Source organism: Crinia signifera, chromosome 1 (assembly GCF_055691185.1).
Source record: "Crinia signifera chromosome 1, ASM5569118v1, whole genome shotgun sequence".
NCBI classification, from domain to species: Eukaryota; Metazoa; Chordata; class Amphibia; order Anura; family Myobatrachidae; genus Crinia; species Crinia signifera.
The window spans coordinates 127,884,235-127,906,743 of record NC_139217.1 but is presented as its reverse complement, the minus strand read 5'-3'; the positions used below and the strand labels follow the sequence as shown (position 1 = coordinate 127,906,743).

Sequence of the window (22,509 nt, the reverse complement as noted above, 5' to 3'; positions counted from 1 at the left end):
GGTGGGTTTCGGAATTAGCGGGTCCCATGTTATCCTATAGGGAAATCTTTCCAGCTTTGCCTGGCAGTATCTCCGGTTCCCAGGGGGCTAGAGAAATGGGGCTGGGCTTGTTGGAAAGCCCATCTCTCAGCTACAAAATGGGCTAATGGGTGGTCCGGTGCACCCCCGGACCACCCCCTAGATTCGCCTATGTGCACATACTGTAATATAAAGGGTTATCAGTACAAGGAACAGGCAACAATGGCAGCACAGATATACATCACACATACAGATATGCACAAGACGCATTCTAATAAGGGACACAAACATGGGGAACTTATTTACCGAGCTGTGCAGTACCCAGGCAGCCATTCAGCGGTGCAACATGGTGATTGCAGAGTCAGATAGGTAGCCAGTAACAGTACAGATATATATATATATATATATATATATATATATACACACACACACACTAGATGTACTCTAATGAGGGACACAGACATGGGGAACATATTATTACTAAGCTGTGCAGCACCCAGGCGCCACATGGTGATTGCTCCAGCCAGTACCGTACATATAGAACACAAAAGAACAGTACAGGGTACACAGAACTAGACATAACACAATTAAAGCACAATTCTTAGTACACAATACAGCTGAGATATATGGAAGTGAATGAGAATAGATGAAGGTATAGATTGTAGGTGAGTAAGAGAGCTGTAGTTGAAATACAAGAAGAGTGCTGTGAGAACAGGAGGGAGGAGGGCCCTGCTCTAAGGAGCTTACAATCTAGAGGGAGGGGGAGACAGACAGGTGACATGAGGTGCAGGTAAGGAGATGTGAGGTAAGAAGTGAGCATGGCATGGATGGTCAGGACATGAGGCAGCAGGTAAAGAGAATGGATAAAGTAGTCCTCTCTCTCCTCCTATCCTCCTCTTCCCCCTCCACCTACACCCTTGACCCCTAACATCTTGACACCGTGGTCCATGCCACAAAACACCCTGCTAGGGGGCATAAAGCATGCAGAGTGAATAGGGAATGCACAGGATTGATGAACCATGGCTCTGGTACAGAGATTGGTTCAGTATGGAGTTCATTGTCCTGGCTGTGCAGACTGTAGGTGATGCTGGGTCAGGTAACTCACTGCAGAATGCTGGATTTTCAGTTGATGATGTTTACTTTTATGTCCTTATGTGTTCCTCCAGTATGTAGTAGTTTAATGTTTGTTCAACTGTTTCTTTAACTGTTCAGATGGCACTCTTAGTTGATAACACCCTTTGCTAAAACAGCAAGCTGAAAGTCAGCAAACTGCCTTGCTTCTAACCCTACAGAAATACTATCCCAAATTAAGAGCAAGGCCAGGCCAGACCATTTGCCTACCTGATTGAAATGCTAATTGTACAGAGATCATAAACTAGCCGGATTGGCCAACCAAGAGGTATGCTAATATTGGCTTGCTTAGCACCTTTCAATCTATATATAATTAGCTATCGATGTACATACATTTAAAGCAAAACAGGCCAGAAGATAATGCAGAAGCTAGGCTGGGATCTGTAGTGCAGTGGATGTGGATGTTACATACATTTAAAGCAAAACATGCCAGAAGATAATGCAGAAGCTAGGCTCCTATATACAGTATGATGTACAGTATCAAGCTTCAAAAGTGATCAAATAGAGAGTGATGAACAACCAGCCAATCAGCTCCTACCTGCCACGTCACAGTCTAGGTTTGAAAAAAGACATATAGGAGCTGATTGGCTGGCTGTTGATCACCCCTTTCCATTTTCTCACTTTTGAAGCTTGATACATCTGGCTCCAAGTCCTCCAGGTGATCACAGATTTTTGACACAAAGGTACCTTTGTTTGTTGAACATTTATCTACTCTCGATGTCAATTACACATATAAACTTTTTTTTACTATTATGATAATGTCATTATTGCTATTATAAATGACAAAGGTCACAGATTAGTATCTTTGATATACGTTAGGTATTTTTATTTACATTTATTTTTATTAAAGCATAAGCATCACAATGAAACAGCGCAATTAGTAAAAACATTCCACAATCATGTTGAAGTGATAGAGCAACAATGCAAAATTTCAAGAAGCCAGGAAACACTGTAAAGGATGTGGTGGAAACTTGCCCGCGGTCAGGATAACAGGAGAAAAGAAGACAGTGTGAAGAACTTATATTACGATATTTTTAAAACGTGGGATCAAATGGTTTTATAGGTGGATATATTTCTGTTTTATATGTTACTAAATAATTTGAGTTTTGTGACTCTCTCAACCTTATTTCTTTTAAATAAGAAAGAAGGTTGTGCCAGCGCTGGCTGTTTTAGGATAAATACAATGCACGGTTCTCAAAAATTATAACAATTTATTCATATCAACAATAAAACAATATAAAATGTATATAAAATGGTGAATCACTCTAGTAACATATATGAGATATTTGAAGCTAGCTATCACGGGGATAATCAGGTTGTTTAGCTATTCAGCTTAAGGTGAGTTCAATTGTGAAACAAGAAAGTTTAAGCTGTATATTACCATCCCATTTGGCCCGATTTGAATTGGCCCGGTGCTGTGACACGATGTCCTGTAATTGTCCTATAATTTCAAGGACTCAAGGTTCCCAATGGTATCCTCTTGCGTACTTCTGGAGCAATTAGGGATCATGCAGTTATCCCACAGATATTTGTAGTCCAGGAAAAAACGAGGGTCCTTTGAGGGATGTGGACAGGTCACTTGGGCGAATGGTGGGTGGTAGATGAACAGCAGTATTCACAGGTGCTCAACGCGTTTCCCCGGTATCACCGGCTTCATCAGGATTTATTTCTTTTAAATATTAACAGACAAAGTTTTGTTGACATCTACCCTTTATCCAACTCCACCAGGTGTTGAAGGAGCCCTGAATATGTGACCTTGGGCGGGATGTATTAATATACATCGCCGCCCTTCGCCTGCCAGCCGCCGGGATGCTACCGCATATGTACTAACATATGCGGGTAGCATCGGGTCTCCGTCACATCCCGGTGGCTGGCAGTGTCCCCCTGCGTCTGCTCCTCCCCCCTGCAGCCGGATGTCCTCCCGGCTGTGACACCTGCTGGGGGAGGAGGAGACAATGGAGGACGGGAGGGGGGGGGGGGGGCGCGGACGGCGGGTGGCGATAGAGGCCCTTAGGCTTCTATAGGGTATCCAGAGGGTGGCGATACCCTGCCCAGCGGAGAAGGGGCGGACGGCTAATGGTAAATAGGAAAATGCGGTAAAACCCCCGTTTTACCGCATTTTCCCTTTAGTACATCCCGCCACCTGTATTTTCACAACTAAAGCTTCATGAAAACAAAGATAGAGACGGGATACTATGACAACCACCATGCCTCAACGTCATCTCCGGCTGTTATCTTATCTGGTATAATGTATAGTTGTAATTTTTGTATATATATATTTTTTTTGTATGTCTATCTTTTAATGCCTACATATGGAAGTCCTTGATCTACAATAATGCATTTTTCTGTATTTTATTTGTATCAATGGGATGAAAGCTACTTTAGTTGATGGCTATTGGTGGAAACCAATTTAAAAAATGCGTTGGCATGAATACCAGTGTCCATATACCTGCTACACCACTGTTGCTTTTTGTGAGTCAAGATTGGGGAAAGGTATGATACCCCTTGTTTATTACATCTACACCTCTCCCATTCTACGTCATACAGCCTCAGCCCTAAGTCTGTTTTTTCTTTTTATGTTACCTACATTTTAACTGTATTTTTTATTTATTTGCACCACTTTGAAATGTCTTTTTTTTTGTCTTGCTATGTCTTACCTTTGGTGCTACCAAGAAATGTTCTCCCTTTTAAACACTGGAGTCATAGGCTGCAGTTGCACCACAGGTTGGGTTTCCTTCAGATTTCTGCTACACATATGAATATTGTGCTGCAGCGCAAGGGATTAGCCCACTCAGTGCCATTCCCACCAATTTAACCACATACAGTAGGCCCGGTCTCCATTCACACCCTAGACTCACAAATAGATGATAAAGATAATGTATACACGGCATTGATAGACGAAGGAACATTTGCTTGTTGGAATCTCAATTGTAAGAAATAGAGAGATATGTGGATGTTCTTAAAGAGTTAGCAGAACTGAATACAGAAATTAAAGATTTCAAAGATAATGTAGCATTCAATTAATGTTTAATTAAGAATAAAGAATAAGCCAATAGCGATCAGGTCAGTGCCGCCCCACCAAATCAGTCAGTCTATACCCCCATATGGTGTTGTTTGCCTGTTCGTTTGTTCATTTGGCTGTTTCCCCATCCACACTGTCTTTCTCTCTCTCTATGTGACACTCTTTCCCTTTCTCTCTGGCAATCTCTTCCTCTTTCTCTCTCTACCAGGAAGTCTACATTTCTCCCTAACTCTCTCTCTGGGTGGGATGTATTAATATACATTGCCGCCCTTCGCCTGACAGCCGCCGCGATGCTGCCGCATATGTACTAACATATGCGGGTAGCATCGGGTTGCGGTGACGGAGACCCCCGCGATACCTGTGATGTGGTCTGCGGGGGTCTCTGTCACATCCCGGCGGCTGCCAGTGTCCCCCTGCGTCTCCTCCTCCCCCCTGCAGCCGGATGTCCTCCCGGCTGTGACACCTGCTGGGGGAGGAGGAGATCAAAGGAGGAGGGGAGGGGAGGCACGCGGACGGCGGACGGCGATAGAAGCCCATAGGCTTCTATAGGGTATCGCCACCCAGAGGGTGGTGATACCCTGCCAGGCGGAGACAGGGCGGACGGGTATTGGTACATAGGAAAATGCGGTAAAACCCCCGTTTTACCGCATTTTCCCTTTAGTACATCCCGCCCTCTGTCTCACAACTGCTAGAAGTCCTCACTCTCCTTCCTTGCTCTCTCTCTTTTTGACACCCCTTTCTGTACTTGTGTAGTTTCACAGCGCCACCTTACGCTATGTTGCCAGTGTAGGCCAACGGCAGCCCAGCGTAGTCAGCGTAGTGTACCCGCAGCAGCCCTACGTAGTCACCGTACTGTCCCCGTGAGCTGCAGCTTTGTTCCCGGCATCCATGGTAAGCCTAGTGAGCGCCTCTTATACAGCGCCAGTAACCGTCAGATCCCCTGCGCTGGCGGACGGCAAGTGTGGCAAGCGATGTGAGTGCAGCGAGCCCCGCGTGGGGATGTGGAAAACGAGCCTGAAGCGTGGATAGGGCTGTGAGCCCCGCGAGGGGCCACGGAATACATGTAAAGTAATCCACGTCCCCTCACGTGGATTGCTACACTCGCCATGCTTCGGGATTGTTTTTCAAGTCCCCTTGCGGGGGACCCTGCGCTCACCGCGCTTTGGACTCGGTGGCTTGCTGTGCTCACCACACTTTATAGATGTGGATAGTGGGGGTATGAGCAGGTCGGGAGGACGCGTACTGCCTCCCCTCGTGGGGCTCGCTGCGCTTGTCACGCTTCGGGCTGACGTGGATAGTGCTGTTTCAGGAACACATTCACACCTGTCATGTCATCCGCTGCTCACGGTGACGCAACGCTGACTGACTACGCTAACTGAGTAACACGGACTGACTATGCTAAGCTCTGGTTAGCTGCGAACATACACACAGTCGCAGACAAGCTGACTACACTGATTACACTGACTACGCTGGCAGCGGGAACATGACGTTGATGCTGACAGGGACACTACGCTGACTACGTAAGTGGCACAGTGAAACTACACAAGTACCCCCTTTCTCTCTCCTTTCTTTCTCTCAATCCCTCTTTTTTTCATAAAGCTCTTTCTTAAGGCTAGATGCACTAAGCTTCAAAAGTGATAAAATGGAGAGTGATAAACAAAGAACCAATCAGCTCCTGCCTGACATTTTTCAAACACAGTCAGTGACATGACAGGTAGGAGCTGATTGGCTGGCTGTTTATCACTCTCCATTTTATCACTTTTGAAGCTTAGTGCATCTGGCCCTCTCCCTCTCACTCCACTTTTTCTTTCTTTCCCCTATAACCTCTTTTTTTCTCTAACTCCCCTCCTTTCTGCTCCCCCTTCTAAGGAGCATTATAGTGCTAGCGGTAGGAGGGGCGGGGGGCCCTTTTAAGACTTTGCTATGGGGCCCACAAAACTTTAGCTACGCCCCTGTTTCAAAACATGAAACAAAGTTTGTGTACTATCTCAGGCACTGAATGTGAATGCTAAATAATAATTTTCCTGTATATTTAGTGCCAGTTACAAATCATTTCCTTAGTAGTGCTGTTATAGATGTCCCCAGTAGTGCCAGTTACACATCATGTCCTCAGTAGTGCTGTTATAGATGTCCCCAGTAGTGGCAGTTACATATCATGTCCTTAGTAGTGCTGTTATAGATGTCCCCAGTAGTGCCAGTTACATATCATGTCCTCAGTAGTGCTGTTACAGATGTCCCCAGTAGTACTTTTAGCAACCAAAAAAAGTACAATTTGGAATTTATGGTTTTCGGAATAATTTGGATAACGGATATCTGGATAAGGGATACTCAACCTGTAGTATGAACGATTTAGTGTTAGCAGTAGGTTTCCACAGCTTTTGTTATAAAACGTCACTGCAGCATACAGGAAAGATCAGTAATAAGGAAATAATAATGTTGCAGACAGTCATAAACTGGTTAACAGCTCTATGTCCCCACTGTACAGTACATAAGGACATAGGCGTACAGTATGCAACAGGAGGGTGGAGATAAAATGTTCAGATTAAATCCTGCCTCCTCTGAGACGGCTTTATGTTGTGTTATATTGTACTAGAAAAGTAAAGGAAACAGTAATCTCCCATATTAGGAAAGAAGCAGAACTGCATATACTCAGGAAGTAGCGAGAGTTGGAATAACTGCTTAGCTTTTATACTGATGTTGGGATCCTGAACAAAGTCCCTGTAGCTTGGTGCAGCTTAGACGAAATGCAGCTGAAATGTAAGTCCTTGAATTGCATTGCGAACGCTGCTGCCTGTTTTATACAACCTGGTATCTGGTGACTGAAGAGCTGTTTTGTTTAACATGCATAGAGTAAGGTACAAAATAATTGCCCAGCTGTTAGTTTTGTTTGTGACTGTTAATGAAACTTCAGTGCAGACGTTCTGTCAGCCAAAGATATTTGCTTCTGTTGTTAAACCCCAGTTTAGGCCATTTAATTAGCAATGTTATTGTACTAAAATGCAATGTTTATTAAATGTTTATCAATTAAATTCAATAAAATACAAAGATATTCAATTAAGTATCAATTAAATACATTTTTATCAATGTTTATCAATAGAGCTTTACACTGTAATACATGACTGTGGGGGAAATGTACTAAGGTGGGAGTTCTATTTCACATGGGATGTTGCTATGGGCAACCAATCAGAATCAACTTATTTATTTAGCACCTTCTAGAAGATAAGAGATAGAATCTGATTGGTTGCCCATAACAACATCCCATGTGATATAGAACTCCCATCTTAGTAAATTTCCGCCAGTTACACTAAAATCTGATCTAGATCTGGTTAATAACTTTTATACCATGACCTTGGATTTTCGGGAAACTGCCTGGCTTGTTAGTCCGGCACAGAGACGCATATGCACCTGCTTTGTGTAATACGTGTTTGCAACTACTCAGGGTTGTAACTACCATATGTACATGGATTGCGGCTGCTCTGGGGCCCAGAACTGAGAGGGGCTACCTTATATACATTTTTCACAGTGGGGCGGTACATAGGGGCACTCGCAAACTTTTACCTTGGGGTCTAGTTTAATCTAATATAAAATGCATTATAATGTTACCTATTATAAACTGGGGCACTGTAATGTGACAAATTATGAAGTGGATGTACTATAGTATGGCATAATATTACATGGGGGTATACACTGTATTCCCCATATAGCGCTGTTGGCCGCCTAGCCACAAATCAGGAGACGCTAGGCAGCCAATAGCGTGATTCGGGGGAGGAGCCGCAGGATGTAAACAAACTCATCCTGCGTCTCCTCCATGTTCGTGATGGATCGGGTCCCTTTGTTTTCTTTTTTGCCAAGTACGGTGGATGCCTACGGGGAAAGAAGAGGATCCGATCCATGCCTAGGAGATGTAAGTATGATTTTCCTCCACAGGTACCTTAAAGGATTTCTACTGGACAAGGGGATCGATCTTCAATCAAGATAGGTAAATATGTAGGAATTTTCTTGCGTGGCAGTGTGATTTTATTTTACTATTGGTTTTGCTGTGGAACTAAGAGTCCCAACAAGCCCATTAATGGGCCGCCTGCTGGGACTTGTGGCTCTCCAAGTCCCAGTATGTGGTGCAGGCTTGCTGGGACTCATAGTTCCACAACAAAACCCATCAGTTTTTTTCTATTTTCACACCAAGATCAGGCCTGTACACACCGACCAAGGGTACCGGGGACAGCACCAGGATTCAACCTGGGAAGGTAAGTTCTGGAGGGGGAACCCCTTCATTGGGGGGGTCCCCACTTCCCCAGGACCGATGCTCAAGCTGACTGGTCAGTAGGGACAGGGCCGCCGAGAGGCAGAGCGGGCGGGTACATTTTACCTGGGCCCGGGCCTGTCAGGGGGGCCCGGGTCCGGGGACACACAGACACTTTCCTTTTTTAAAATCTTTCAAAGGCAGCGGTGTTGCGGGAACACGGGTGCCCCCGCCATCGCCGAGGGGGGGGATGTTGGGCGGCAGCTTGCCGGGCGCCGGGGAGAGCGGGTCAGGAGCGGCAGCCTGTGTCACTCTCACTCACTGTGACTGCTGTGCTGTCTGCAGTGTCAGCGGTAGAGGCCGGCGTCCACCGCTGCGGAGCGTCTGTAGAGACAAACTCGCGAGATGGTGCTTTCATTATCTCGCAAGTCTGTGTGTCTGCAGACTGCAGCAGCTTGCCTGCCTTGCATAGCACATGCCGTGAGAGGGGAAAGTCAGGATGGGGACGGTGCAGTGGGAAGGCTGGAACCACAGGAGCTCCTGAATCTGTCTGACGAGTCCTGTTCTGTAAGTTCATTTTCTTTTCTGCCCTGCCTGGCTTATTAGTTAATTCTTCTCCCTATATACTATATATATATATATATATATATATATATATATATATATATATATATATATATATATTATAGAGGTTTTGATAGAAGAAAACAAACGCGGCACTCTGGGAATTTAAGCATAAACGTGTATTGTAGCAAAAAGTAGCTTCCAACGTTTCGGGGTCTGTATCACCCCTTTGTCAAGGAATATTGTGCAATATTCCTTGACAAAGGGGTGATACAGACCCCGAAACGTTGGAAGCTACTTTTTGCTACAATACACGTTTATGCTTAAATTCCCAGAGTGCCGCGTTTGTTTTCTTCTATCAAAACCTCTATACTACTGATCCGGAGGGCACCTGGGTCCTGTACCTTGTTGGAGGAGTGCCAGGCCTATCTCTAACGCTTATATATATATTATATATATATGCACATATATTTACACACATTTTTTATATATATATATATATATATATATATATATATATATATATATATATATATATGAGGGGGGAGATGGAGGCACTCCAGGGTCTTGTAATAAATGAGACAGACACAGCGGTCCATATATATATGTAAAGATGCTTGTCCATGTAAATTCACAGATGCCAGTCCTTTGGAACCTTTGTCAAGATCTTGACTGGTGAGTGACTCCACTATATATATATATATATATATATATATATAAATATATATATATATATATATATAATGCAATGAGTGGGACACATAAGCAATTATACAGAAGTGACTATCAGCGCCTAGCGCTTTCAGGGTCTCCCCCATCCTCAGGGCGATACATCATAAATATACACACAAAAAGACATTCACTTACCCATATAAATACCCCCACTGGGTCTGTCCTACTGGAAGTGCTCTGCACCGTACTTTCGGTATCTTGCATAGTAGGAAGTTAGGGCACACTCAAGTTCGACTGCCAGTATTGTTATTAAGGGGATTAAGATTTGGCGTTCACACATTCCATGTCATCACCACGGCCACCGCGCCACCTGAGATTATTGAGTGCAGTGCAGTGGTTCAGCCCTGTGTGGGCCTGTGCCCTGTGGCTGAGCACCCCCTGCCACAGCAGGCCCTAGACTCTGCTTCAGCCCTGACTGAGTGAGGCTGATTGCGCCGAGGAGCCCCTGGTATCGTGTCCTGTAGCTGACGCTCTGAGTGAGTCTTGACTGGTCCTGCGTGGGTCCTGAGCCCTACACTACAAGAATGTAATCCCCCATGGCATCGAGCAAGAATTCCCTAGCAATTAACATGTAGGTAAATAGCACTTACAGTATGTGGCAAAACACATAATATCCATTGTGTGGTATAATATGTAAATGGCATCACGGTGTGTGACATAACGTGTAGTGGGCATCACAGTGTGTAACAACATGTAGTGGGCGTCACGGTGTGTGGCGTAGCGTGTAGTGAGCATCACAGTGTGTGACTTAACGTATAATGGGTATCACGATGTGTGGCGTAAAGTGTAATGGGCATCACAGTGTGTGGCGTAACGTTTAGTGGGCATCACAGTGTGTGATGTAACGTGTATAGGGCATCACAGTGTGCGACGTAACATGTAATGGGCATCACAGTGTGTGGCGTAACATTTAGTGGGCATCACAGTGTGTGATGTAACTTGTAATGGGCATCACGGTGTGTGGCCTAACATGTAATGGGCAACACGGTGTGTGACATAACATGTAATAGGCATCACGGTGTGTGTGATGTAATGTGTTATGGGCATCATGGTGTGTGATGTAAAGTGTAATGCACATCACGGTGTGAAGTAACTTGTAATGGGCATAACTGTGTGTGTCTATGTGCACAATGTGTAATGTAATATATAATAGATATTATGGTGTGTGGCATGTGTAATGGGCATTACGGTGTGTGGCATAATGTGTAATTGGCATTATAGCATGTGGTATAATATGTAATGGGTTTATGACATAATAGGCATTACAGTGGAAATATTTGGTGCACCTTTGGTGTGCACTTTCCCTGGTTTTAGTTTGTCTGACATTACACTTTCATCTTGGCTCGATTTAAAAAAAAATTGTCGAGTCCTGGCATGTGTAATGGGCATCACGTTGTGTGGCGTAACGTGTGATGGGCATTGCGGTGTGGCTTAACGTGTAATGGGCATCACGGTGTGTGGTATAACATGTAAGGGGCATTACGGTGTGCAAAATCAATAATAGAATGGAAGGAAAGGTTAAAAAACATGATAAGGCAGGTCAAGGGGCAGGACTGGGGTGGATCAAGGGGTGGGGCTGGGTGCTGGTTATGGCTGTGGGGGGACCCCACGCCGTTTTTTAAAAATTATTTATTTCATTATCCTTTTTTAACACTGCAGCCTACATTTGGCCGGTAATTAGCGGCCATATTTTCAATATGGCTGCTTAGAAAATTAGGAATCACCATTCTTTTGAATGGTGATTCCTTTTTTGTATTCTGTCGATGGCGTATGCATTCGTAATTGTAAATAGAAATACGAATGTGCCATGAATACGAATACGAATGGATGTATTTTCAGGATAGTAAATCGTAAAAATACGTATACGCCTAAAAAATTCGTATTTTACTATACTAATAGGAATTTTAGCCGTATTTGTCTTAGTAAATTTACCCCGAAGTGTCTTTTCATTAGGCCCCTTCCCCAATACAGGGAAAAACAATCTGTAAGGGGGGTAGGGGAGATAAATGATGTGATTCCAGTTCAGTATAATAAATAAATGATAATCATTTAATGCTTGAAAGCAGCAGAACCATTGTTATTGTTTGCTCCTTAACCCCTTCCCGACATTTGACGTATATATACGTCATGGCCGGGAAGTACTTCCCGACACATGACGTATATATACGTCATGACTTCAAACTGTCACTGCGTCTAGAGACGCAGTGACAGAGGGACGATGTCTGCTGTCCCTAACAGCAGACATGTCCCTGCATGCCCAGGGGGGGCTGCGATGCCGCCCCCCCGTCGGCGATCGCTGTGATTGGCTGTTCAGTGTGAACAGCCATTCACAGCGTTTTCTGTGTCACCGGCGAATAACGTTCGCCGGTGACACGGGATCGGAGGTGATTGGTGCTGTAAAGTACAGCACCAATCACCGCGGGGTGTAAGGGTGACACTGGTGTCACCCCACCTCACCCCGCCCGCCCCCAAAGGCCGTGATTGGTTCGTCGGACCGACGGACCAATCACAGCCATGGAGGGGGGTTTAAACTAACGGTGACTGCACTGCAGACGCCATTCCGGTCTGGAATTGCGTGCAGTGCGGTCACCGTGCCCAGCTGCCTCCATATACTGACCAGAACCTTGCTAAATACTTACCTGATCACTGCCTGGATCTTGCTTCTTCTTGTGACATCCTGTGCTGTGTTGTGCTGTGTTGTGCTGCTGCGAGTTATTAGATAGAGAGATAGAGAGAGAGAGAGATAGAGAGAGATAGAGAGGCCTAGTGACAGAGAGTGCTATATTTTGTGCTGCTGCAGTGTAATAGAGTTATAGATAGAGAGATAGAGAGAGATAGAAAGAGAGAGATAGAGAGAGATAGAGAGATAGTGACAGATTGTGCTATATATTTTTTATATAACTGACTGCTGCCCCCCCTTTTGTGCTGATCAGTATAAATTAACTGATCAGCAACTTTTTGGGGGCGCAGTTTTTTTTTTATATATATATATATATATACACCTTTCAGTGCTGCTGCTGCAGTGTCATAGAGTGATAGATAGTGAGAGATAGAGAGATAGAGAGAGATAGTGACAGAGAGTGATAGAGACTGCTATATTTTGTGTCTGCTGCCCCCCTTTTGTGCACCCCCAGCAACTTTTTGGGGGTGCAGGGGTTATTTTTCATATATATATAACTGTCAGTGCTGCTGCTGCAGTGTCATAGAGTGATAGATAGTGAGAGATAGAGAGATAGAGAGAGATAGTGACAGAGAGTGATAGAGAGTGCTAAATTTTGTGTCTGCTGCCCCCGCCTTTTGTGCTGATCACTATATCTGAGGTGATCAGCAACTTTTTGGGGGTGCAGAGGTTTTTTTTTTTATATATATACCTGTCAGTTGCTGCCAGTTGCACTGTCAGTTGCACCAAAGGTTGTGCACCTGCTGCCCCTCACTGGTAATCAGTGTCGCATCACTGATCACCTTCTTTTTTTTTGTGGGTGCTGTGGGGTCTTTTTTTAATTTTTTTTTTACACACACTGTGATTTTGTGGGTGTCCTGTGGCCACTGTGCGCTGATCAGTGACGTACATCACTAATCAGCTTTTTCGGCACAGGGTTGATCTATTTTTTTTTTTTTTGATCAAATTCCTGTTGCCTTTGAGCGCTGTTCAGTGACGGACGTTACTGACCAACATCTGTGCTCAATTTTTGGCGCAGGACCTTTTTTTTTTTTTTAACCCCTTCAATTTTTTTTTTAACCCCTTCAATTTTTTTTTTTTTAACCCCTTCAATTTTTTTTTTTTGTATAAAGTATTTTTTTTTCTGCACTACATACACACTACACACTACATACCCCCCGGGTTGAAATAAAGTTTGTACCCCCCCCTACACTATACACGTGTTGAAACATTTCACTACCAGTAACACAAAAATAAAAATGGCATCCCAAATGTCATCCCAAATGTCATCCCAGTCATCCAGAAGAATGTATTCAGCGGAGGAGGCATATGCCATGCTTGCCTCTGACTCTGACACAGCCAGTGATGCAAGCGGGGAATTTGAAGGATTCGTCTTAAGCTCCTCTTCGTCCTCTGGTGATGAGGGACCCCCTCAAAGACGCCCCCGTAGAGCAGCTGAGACCCCCCCCCAATAATTGATCTCGTATGGACCCCACCACCAGACAATTTTGAGCCCCAGGTTCCTGAGTTTTTGGCCATGCCAGGAATCCAATTTGATTCCACAGGTCTCAGAGAAATTGACTTTTTCAAATTATTTTTCTCTGATGATTTTATAAATTTAATGGTGGACCAAACTAATTTATATGCCCAGCAGTTTATTGCTCAAAACCCCACGTCATCATTTGCTAGGTGGACCCCTGTAGATGCAGTAGAGATGATGACGTTTTGGGGTCTGGTGTTTCATATGGGCATAGTAAAAAAGCCAGAAATTAGGCAATATTGGAGTACAGATGTTCTGTACAGCACCCCATTTTACCGTATGGCCATGCCCCGGGCTCGATTTGAGACGATCCTTAAATTTTTGCATTACAACGATAATGCACAGTGCCCACCCAGAGATGATCCCACCTTTGACCGGCTATTCAAAGTCAGGCCGGTCATTGATCATTTCAGTGCCAAATTTGAAGAGATGTACATCCCAGATAAATTCATTTGCATAGACGAGTCCCTTATACATTTTAAAGGAAGGGTTAAATTCCGCCAGTACCTTCCCAGTAAGAGGGCAAGGTATGGCATAAAAATGTATAAGCTGTGTGAAAGCACCTCAGGGTACACTCACAGGTTTAGGGTATATGAAGGGAAGGATTCAAGAATTGAACCGCCAGAATGCCCCCCCTCCCTCGTAGGTGTTAGTGGAAAAATTGTCTGGGATTTAGTGGACCCCTTCCTGGATAAAGGTTATCACCTCTATGTGGATAACTTTTACACTAGCATCCCCCTGTTTAAGGCCCTTGGTTCAAGAGGTACAGCAGCTTGCGGTACTGTGCGCAAGAACCAAAGAGGCCTCCCAAAAACGCACATTGCCCAAGTAATGAGAAGGGGTGAAAGCAGGGGAATATGCACCGAAAATATGTTGTTGGTCAAATATAAGGACAAGAGGGATGTCCTTATACTGACAACAATTCACGGAGACAGTACCACCTCCGTCCCTGTACGAGGTACCAGTACCCACACCTCAAAACCTAATTGTATCCTGGATTACAATAGGTACATGGGCGGAGTGGATCTTTCAGATCAGGTACTGAAGCCGTACAGTGCCCTGCGGAAAACAAAAATCTGGTACAAGAAGCTGGCCGTGTATATCATCCAGATGGCACTGTATAACGCTTACGTGCTATTCCGTTCTACCGGCCAGAGGGGGACATTTATGCACTTTCAAGAGGAAGTCATAAAGGGCCTAATATTTGGGAACCAGCAGGCAGAGGGCCCCAGTACTTCTAGTACTGGCCCCCGTATTGTACCAGGGCAGCATTTTCCGAACGAAATCCCCTCCACTGCAAGAAAGGGCAGGACACAAAAAAGGTGCAAAGTTTGCTATAAAAAGGGAATAAGAAAGGAAACTATTTTCCACTGTGAAACTTGCCCCGACAAACCCGGCCTATGTATAAAGGAGTGTTTTAAAATATACCACACATCTATGGATTATTAGGTTCATCATTTCACCGTGCTTCGGGGGTCTTGCTAATGCCACATAGCACCCACCAACATTCCACCAGAATCTGAGCTGCAAAATCCAAAAATCACTCCTTCCCTTCTGAGTCCTGCCATGCACCCAACTGGTATTTTTTGGTCACATATGAGGCATTGCCATACTCGGGAGAAATTGGGGCACAGATTTTGGGGTGCTTTGTCTCCATCATACCTTCTGAAAATGAAAAATTTTGAGCCAGAACTGCATTTTTGTGTAAAAAAAATTTAATTTTTCATTTTCACTGCCCAGTTGTACCACAATTGGTGAAACCCCTGGGGGTTTGAAATGTACACTATACCCCTAGATTAATTCCCTGAGGGGTGTAGTTTGCAAAATGGGGTCACTTGTGGGGGGGTTCCACTGTATTGGTGCTTTGGGGGTCTTGCTAATGCGACATAGCACCCACCAACATTCCACCAGAATTTGTGCTGCAAAATCCAAATATCACTCCTTCCCTTCTGAGTCCTGCCACTTTTTGGTCACACATGAGGCATTGCCGTACTCGGGAGAAATTGGGGCACAGATTTTGGGGTGCTTTTTCTCCTTCATACCTTCTGAAAATGAAAAATTTTGAGCCAGAACTGCATTTTTGTGTAAAAAAATGTAATTTTTCATTTTCACTGCCCAGTTGTATCAAAATTGGTGAAACCCCTGGGGGTTTGAAATGTACACTATACCCCTAGATGAATTCCCTGAGGGGTGTAGTTTGCAAAATGGGGTCACTTGTGGGGTGGTTCCACTGTATTGGTGCTTTGGGGGTCTTGCTAATGCGACATAGCACCCACCAAAATTCCACCAGAATCTGAGCTGCAAAATCCAAAAATCACTCCTTCCCTTCTGAGTCCTGCCATGCACCCAAATGGTATTTTTTGGTCACATGTGAGGCATTGCTGTACTCGGGAGAAATTGGGGCACAGATTTTGGGGTGCTTTTTCTCCTTCATACCTTCTGAAAATGAAAAATATTGAGCCAGAACTGCATTTTTGTGTAAAAAAAAATGTAATTTTTTATTTTCACTGCCCAGTTGTATCAAAATTGGTGAAACCCCTGGGGGTTTGAAATGTACACTATACCCCTAGATGAATTCCCTGAGGGGTGTAGTTTGCAAAATGGGGTCACTTGTGGGGGGGTTCTACTGTATTGGTGCTTGGGGGGTCTTGGTAATGCGACATAGCACCCACCAACATTCCACCAGAATCTGAGCTGCAAATTCCAAAAATCACTCCTTCCCTTCTGAGTCCTGCCATGCACCCAAATGGTATTTTTTGGTCACATGTGAGGCATTGCCGTACTCGGGAGAAATTGGGGCACAGATTTTGGGGTGCTTTTTCTCCTTCATACCTTCTGAAAATGAAAAATTTTGAGCCAGAACTGCATTTTTGTGTAAAAAAATGTAATTTTTCATTTTCACTGCCCAGTTGTATCAAAATTGGTGAAACCCCTGGGGGTTTGAAATGTACACTATACCCCTAGATGAATTCCCTGAGGGGTGTAGTTTGCAAAATGGGGTCACTTGTGGGGGGGTTCCACTGTATTGGTGCTTGGGGGGTCTTGGTAATGCGACATAGCACCCACCAAAATTCCACCAGAATCTGAGCTGCAAAATCCAAAAATCACTCCTTCCCTTCTGAGTCCTGCCATGCACCCAAATGGTATTTTTTGGTCACATGTAAGGCATTGCCGTACTCGGGAGAAATTGGGGCACAGATTTTGGGGTGCTTTGTCTCCTTCATTCCTTGTGAAAATGAAAAATTTTGAGCCAGAACTGCATTTTTGTGTAAAAAATGTAATTTTGCATTTGCACAGCCCAGTTGTATCAAAATTGGTGAAACCCCTGGGGGTTTGAAATGTACACTATACCCCTAGATGAATTCCCTAAAGGGGTGTAGTTTGCAAAATGGGGTCACTTGTGGGGGGGTTCCACTGTATTTGTGCTTGGGGGGTCTTGCTAATGCGACATAGCACCCACCAAAATTCCACCAGAATCTGAGCTGCAAAATCCAAAAATCACTCCTTCCCTTCTGAGTCCTGCCATGCACCCAAATGGTATTTTTTGGTCACATGTGAGGCATTGCCGTACTCGGGAGAAATTGGGGCACAGATTTTGGGGTGCTTTTTCTCCTTCATACCTTCTGAAAATGAAAAATTTTGAGCCAGAACTGCACTTTTGTGTAAAAAAATGTAATTTTTCATTTTCACTGCCCAGTTGTATCAAAATTGGTGAAACCCCTGGGGGTTTGAAATGTACACTATACCCCTAGATGAATTCCCTGAGGGGTGTAGTTTGCAAAATGGGGTCACTTGTGGGGGGGTTCCTAAATTTTAGCATCTTATGGTGCCTAGAAACCTACATGGTGCCTAAAAAATAATCTCATAAAAAGGAGGCTCCAAAATCAAGTAGGTGCTCCTTCTATTATGAAGCCTGTGGTTTGGTCAACGTGCACACTAGGGCCACATATAGGATATTTATGAAAACAAAAGAATTGGGGGAATCAATTTTTAGTCACATTTCTCTAGTAAAATGTACTGTGTTCCTTAGAAAAATGTATTAAAATTGCAAATCTGCAAAAAAAATGAAATTTTGAAATTTCACCTACACTTTGTTTTAATTCCTGTGAAACACCTAAAGGGTTAACAAACTTCCAAAATGCTGTTTTGTGAGGGGTGCAGTTTTTGAAATGGTATCATTTATGGGGGTGTCTCACATACAAGTCCCTCAAAGTCACATCAGAACTGAACTGGTCCCTAAAAAAATCAGTGTTTGAAATTTTCTTGAAAATTTGAGAATTTGCTATTCATATTGTAAGCCTCCTAGTGTCCAAAAAAATTAAAAGGAAGTTGAAATAATGATGGAAACATAAAGTAGACATATGGTCTATGTTAGTTATTAACTATTTTGAGTGGTATGATTATTTGTCTCACAAGCAGAAAATTTAACATTTTGCAAATTGCTAAATTTTGGTATTTTTCACAAAAAAACACAGACTGTATCGACCCAAATTTACCACTAATTTGAAGTACAATGTGTCACGAAAAAACAATCTCAAAATCACTGGGATAAGTAAAAGCAAAAAAAAGTTATCCCCACTTAAGTGATACATGTCAGATTTGAAAAAAAGGGCTCTGTCAGGAACGCAAAAACTGGCTCTGTCAGGAAGGGGTTAAACATTGTTGATTATCCTGACTTCTTTTATTCTGCTGATTGCATTCACTGCTCAATGAACTGTAAGTGTACCTGTTAAATCCTGGGATGCAACAATAATTCACTGTTGTTTATAAAATCTCCAAGGTGACTGATTCTAAAACTTGGCTTCTGTGGTGATGATTTCATAATGAGTCTGTAAAACCTCCTGTATAGACACGTCTTATACTGTACATCATTAGATAGTGTTTACCAAAAGAAAGATAACGTATTTTCCAGCATTGCAGAATCCAGTCCGGTTTCAGACAACATGGGCAGTCCCGCTATGGTACTACTACAAGTACCAGAAAGCCCATCTAACTATTGGCTAGATATATGTTAATGAGTGGTATATGTATGAAGCAATGATAAGGCAGGAGAAGTGATTAAGTGCCTGATACTTTATCACCGGCCAATCAGCTCCTGACTGTTAAGTTGCAGGTTTAAAAAGGAAAACGGGTGGTGTATATCAATACAGGTTATCCACAATTAGCAAGTATTCTATTCAAGCAGCAGACAGATGTGGGTACTTATACCACATATAAAGGGAACATAGAAGAGACAAACTGCACTAAAATAGAAAACAAAACTTAATCAAAAATAGGCTTAAAATATGAAAATAATTGAAACACAAAATAAAATAAACAAGATAAAAACAATCTCACTCAGAGGTCGCTATGGCCAGCACTTTTAGTACTGTTAGTAGGTCAATCACATATAGCAATTATTTGTATTAGATGAAGTCCTTCTAGCCAGTGGTGGATCTTACCGTTTTAGAGGAGGGGGGCTGCCGCAATGCGGCCCCTCTGCTGCCACTACCACGTTCCCCTTCCTCCACGCTCCCCGGCTGCCGGTCCCCTGCAGGGGGCCAGCACATGCGCAGTAACTTCATACATATCTGTACTGGCCCAAGCCTCCATCGGCTGCCTTTGCAGCAGCCCCCGGAGGCTTAATCAGGTTCCCGGGTCTGGCGCATGTGCAGTATGGACGGCGGTACTGCTCATGCACAGAACCCATTTTGGGGGCTGCCTCTCATTTGCGCACAGAGAGGTATCCCAGAGGGAGGGAACACCTCCCAATGGGACTGCCTTTAGTGACTGGCAGGTCGGACTTTCAATAGGAGGTCACTACAAGTACATTGAAGCCAGAACAGTCTTACAGGCTGCATCTGGCTTCACGTTAGGCAGAGACAGTGGCGGATTTCACCTGGGGAGGCTGCAGCCCATACGTAAACACTGCCACTGCTATAGCGCAATTAGGTTGATTAGTTGATGCATGCAAAAGACTGAGTAGAGGGGTTAGTGAATAATTGTCCAAATAAAGTTGTTAGTAATATCCTGTATTATATTTACCACTTTACAGCAGTTAGGGATGTTAGTGCTCTGTTAGCACTGTACAGCCTTAATAGGGTCCGGCCACGTGATGATCATCGCTGGATGAGAAACTGGTACCAGAAGACAGAAATCACTTACGCGTTTCTTCATCTGTAGGGGTCGGCAGCTTCCTCAGAGAGTATGGCTTAAAGGGACCGTTAGAAGCTGATTGGCCGGTGATAAAGTATCACTGCTTCATACATCTACTCCTGAGTCACAGGTTGGCTATCCTATTCTGAAGCACTGTCCAAAATAATATAGACAATACATGCTGTATATGAAATACTGTAAAATAATTGTCATATCCAAATTCTCTAACCATTTTTGCATATCGGTTGGTATCCAATTAGTGGTGGTAATTTATCTAGGCTGATTGACTTGCTCGGTGCAATCCTATTAGCCCTGATGCCAGCATTTTTTTGGGGAATATTGTTAAGTAATAATTTTTTACTGCCATAACTGCTGTGAACCTAAGTGTATGTGACTTTTCATAAATCCTATGTGTTTCCATGCACTATTAGATAACTGGTCATATGAGAAAAAAAACCAAAAAACAGTAATTGTATAGCCCCATAATAACCAAAAATCGCAATGAAAGACCCTTTTTTTGTGCAACAAAATATAACAACTAATAGGATACTCCCCATAATCTTCTGTTGATCAACTGGAGATTCTCTCAATTTTCTGAAATATATAAATTGCAATTATTTCATATAATAAATTATTTCCACACACTAACCCATAAAAGGATGTCCTATTTAAAATGCAAGCCCTCCCTTATGCTTATAGAAATGGTAGTTTTTGTATGTTGTTATTGGCCTTAGCTGAAAATACTCTTATTTAGGTACCGTATATACTCGAGTATAAGTCGACCCGAATATAATAATTTTACCACAAAAAAAACTGGGAAAAACTTATTGACTCAAGTGGGACCCTCACTCGAGTATAAGCCGAGGGGGCCTTTTTCAGCCTAAAAAATATTCTGAAAAAGTAGGCTTATACTCGAGTATATATGGTAGTTGAAATACTTTAAAATGTTGCAAATGTAATGAAACGTCCACATGTAGGGCCCTATTTATTATAATAATGTGCCTAGCTGTAATTAAGGAGTGCTCACCACTCACTGCAATTTCAACCCAGGCATTCATTGTGCTATCCAATATAAATTTTTCATTTTTTGGAGGGTATAGGCAAAATTCCCCATTTTCACCTACACTGTGAAAAACCAGCAAAAATTATAAGTTGAAATACTTGATAAGCATTTTCTATTCAGATTGCACAATACGTTAACTCCTGATAAGAGGCGATAGGAGAAATTAATGAGCAAAATGCACAACAAATTAACACTCAAAAATGTAACTCTTTACTTCACTTCTATTTGAAATACCTCTTGAATATTGTAACCACTAATAACAAAGCAACATGTCAATGATTCATGCATGCTTATGATGACCATGTAGGGAAGAAATACTGGCGGAAATTTATTAAGATGGAAGTTCTATTTCACACGGGATGTTGCTATGGGCAACCAATGAGATACCAGGGCCGCTAATAGGGGGGTGCTGTGGGAACAGCTCTCCCAGGCCCCAGCCTCGGGAAGGGCCTGGTCAGCTCATTTTGCACCCCAACACCCCCCGACTGCCTCTGCTGCACTGAGTGCGCTGAACAATGCAGGTCCTGGCAGCTTATTCAACCCCAACACCGGCGGCCAATTTAACTGCTGCACTGGCTTTTTTTGCCAATCACAGCTCGCATACCAGCAGCCAATCAAAGCGGCTGCCAGTACGCAAGCTCGGATTGGCACAAAAGCTTCTGCATTTTAAGTGGCCGTCGGCATCCTGCGTTGAAGAAGCCTGCACTGCAGGACCTCTGGGCTGCAGCACAGCAGAAAAGGAGATGGAGGTGCGGGAGCCAGTAAGTAAAGTGAGGGGGGCCTGGACTGGAAATGGGTCCCAGGCCCCAATATTCCTGGTGGCAGACATGTGAGATACTATCTATTATCTTCTTGAAGGCGCTAAATAAATAAGTCGATTAAGAATTTTTGCTTATCGCAACATCCCTTGTGAAATAGAACTCCCATCTTAGTCAATTTTCCCCACTTTGCAGTATCTCTACATGGAATTAATATAACATAATCCTATTTCATTTGTGCCTGACCAGAAAATGATGCAATGTTTAGTTTAATAAATGCCATATTCCCAATATATTCAAGAATGGTGATTTTTCGAACTCTAAACTATTCGTTGTTGGTCAAAAAATTGGGTAAAAAAACAGCATAGTATATTGGCATAATCTTTCAGTGACAGGCCAAGGAAGTTTTTGGAGTAAAAAGTCTAAAAACATAATAAAATGTTTTTGTAAATTCACTTTCTCTTGCGGATCGGTTGCGTAAGGTATCTATTTGCCCCTGATCACATGAATGTTTTTGTCCTCTGTTTCTATGTTTTCTATGTTTTCAAGAACTCTTTTGCATTCGTATTTATATTAATATACATATATAATTAATAGCACTTTAGGAGCACATCCTGATGAAAAGGCCAGAGGGCCTTGAAACGTTG

The 22,509-nt window shown here is 43.3% G+C and overlaps 1 protein-coding gene across 1 annotated transcript in view; it reads left to right on the top strand.

Annotated features, from left to right (window-relative positions):
- The first annotated feature begins 6,830 nt into the window (after positions 1 to 6,830).
- LOC146026483 (interleukin-15-like) overlaps positions 6,831 to 22,509 on the top strand; it is an 85,024-nt gene continuing 69,345 nt past the window's right edge. Inside the window, exon 1 of the mRNA XM_083157194.1 lies at positions 6,831 to 6,928. The gene's annotated coding sequence lies outside the window, so the exon portion shown is untranslated. The remainder of the gene's footprint in view (positions 6,929 to 22,509) is intronic.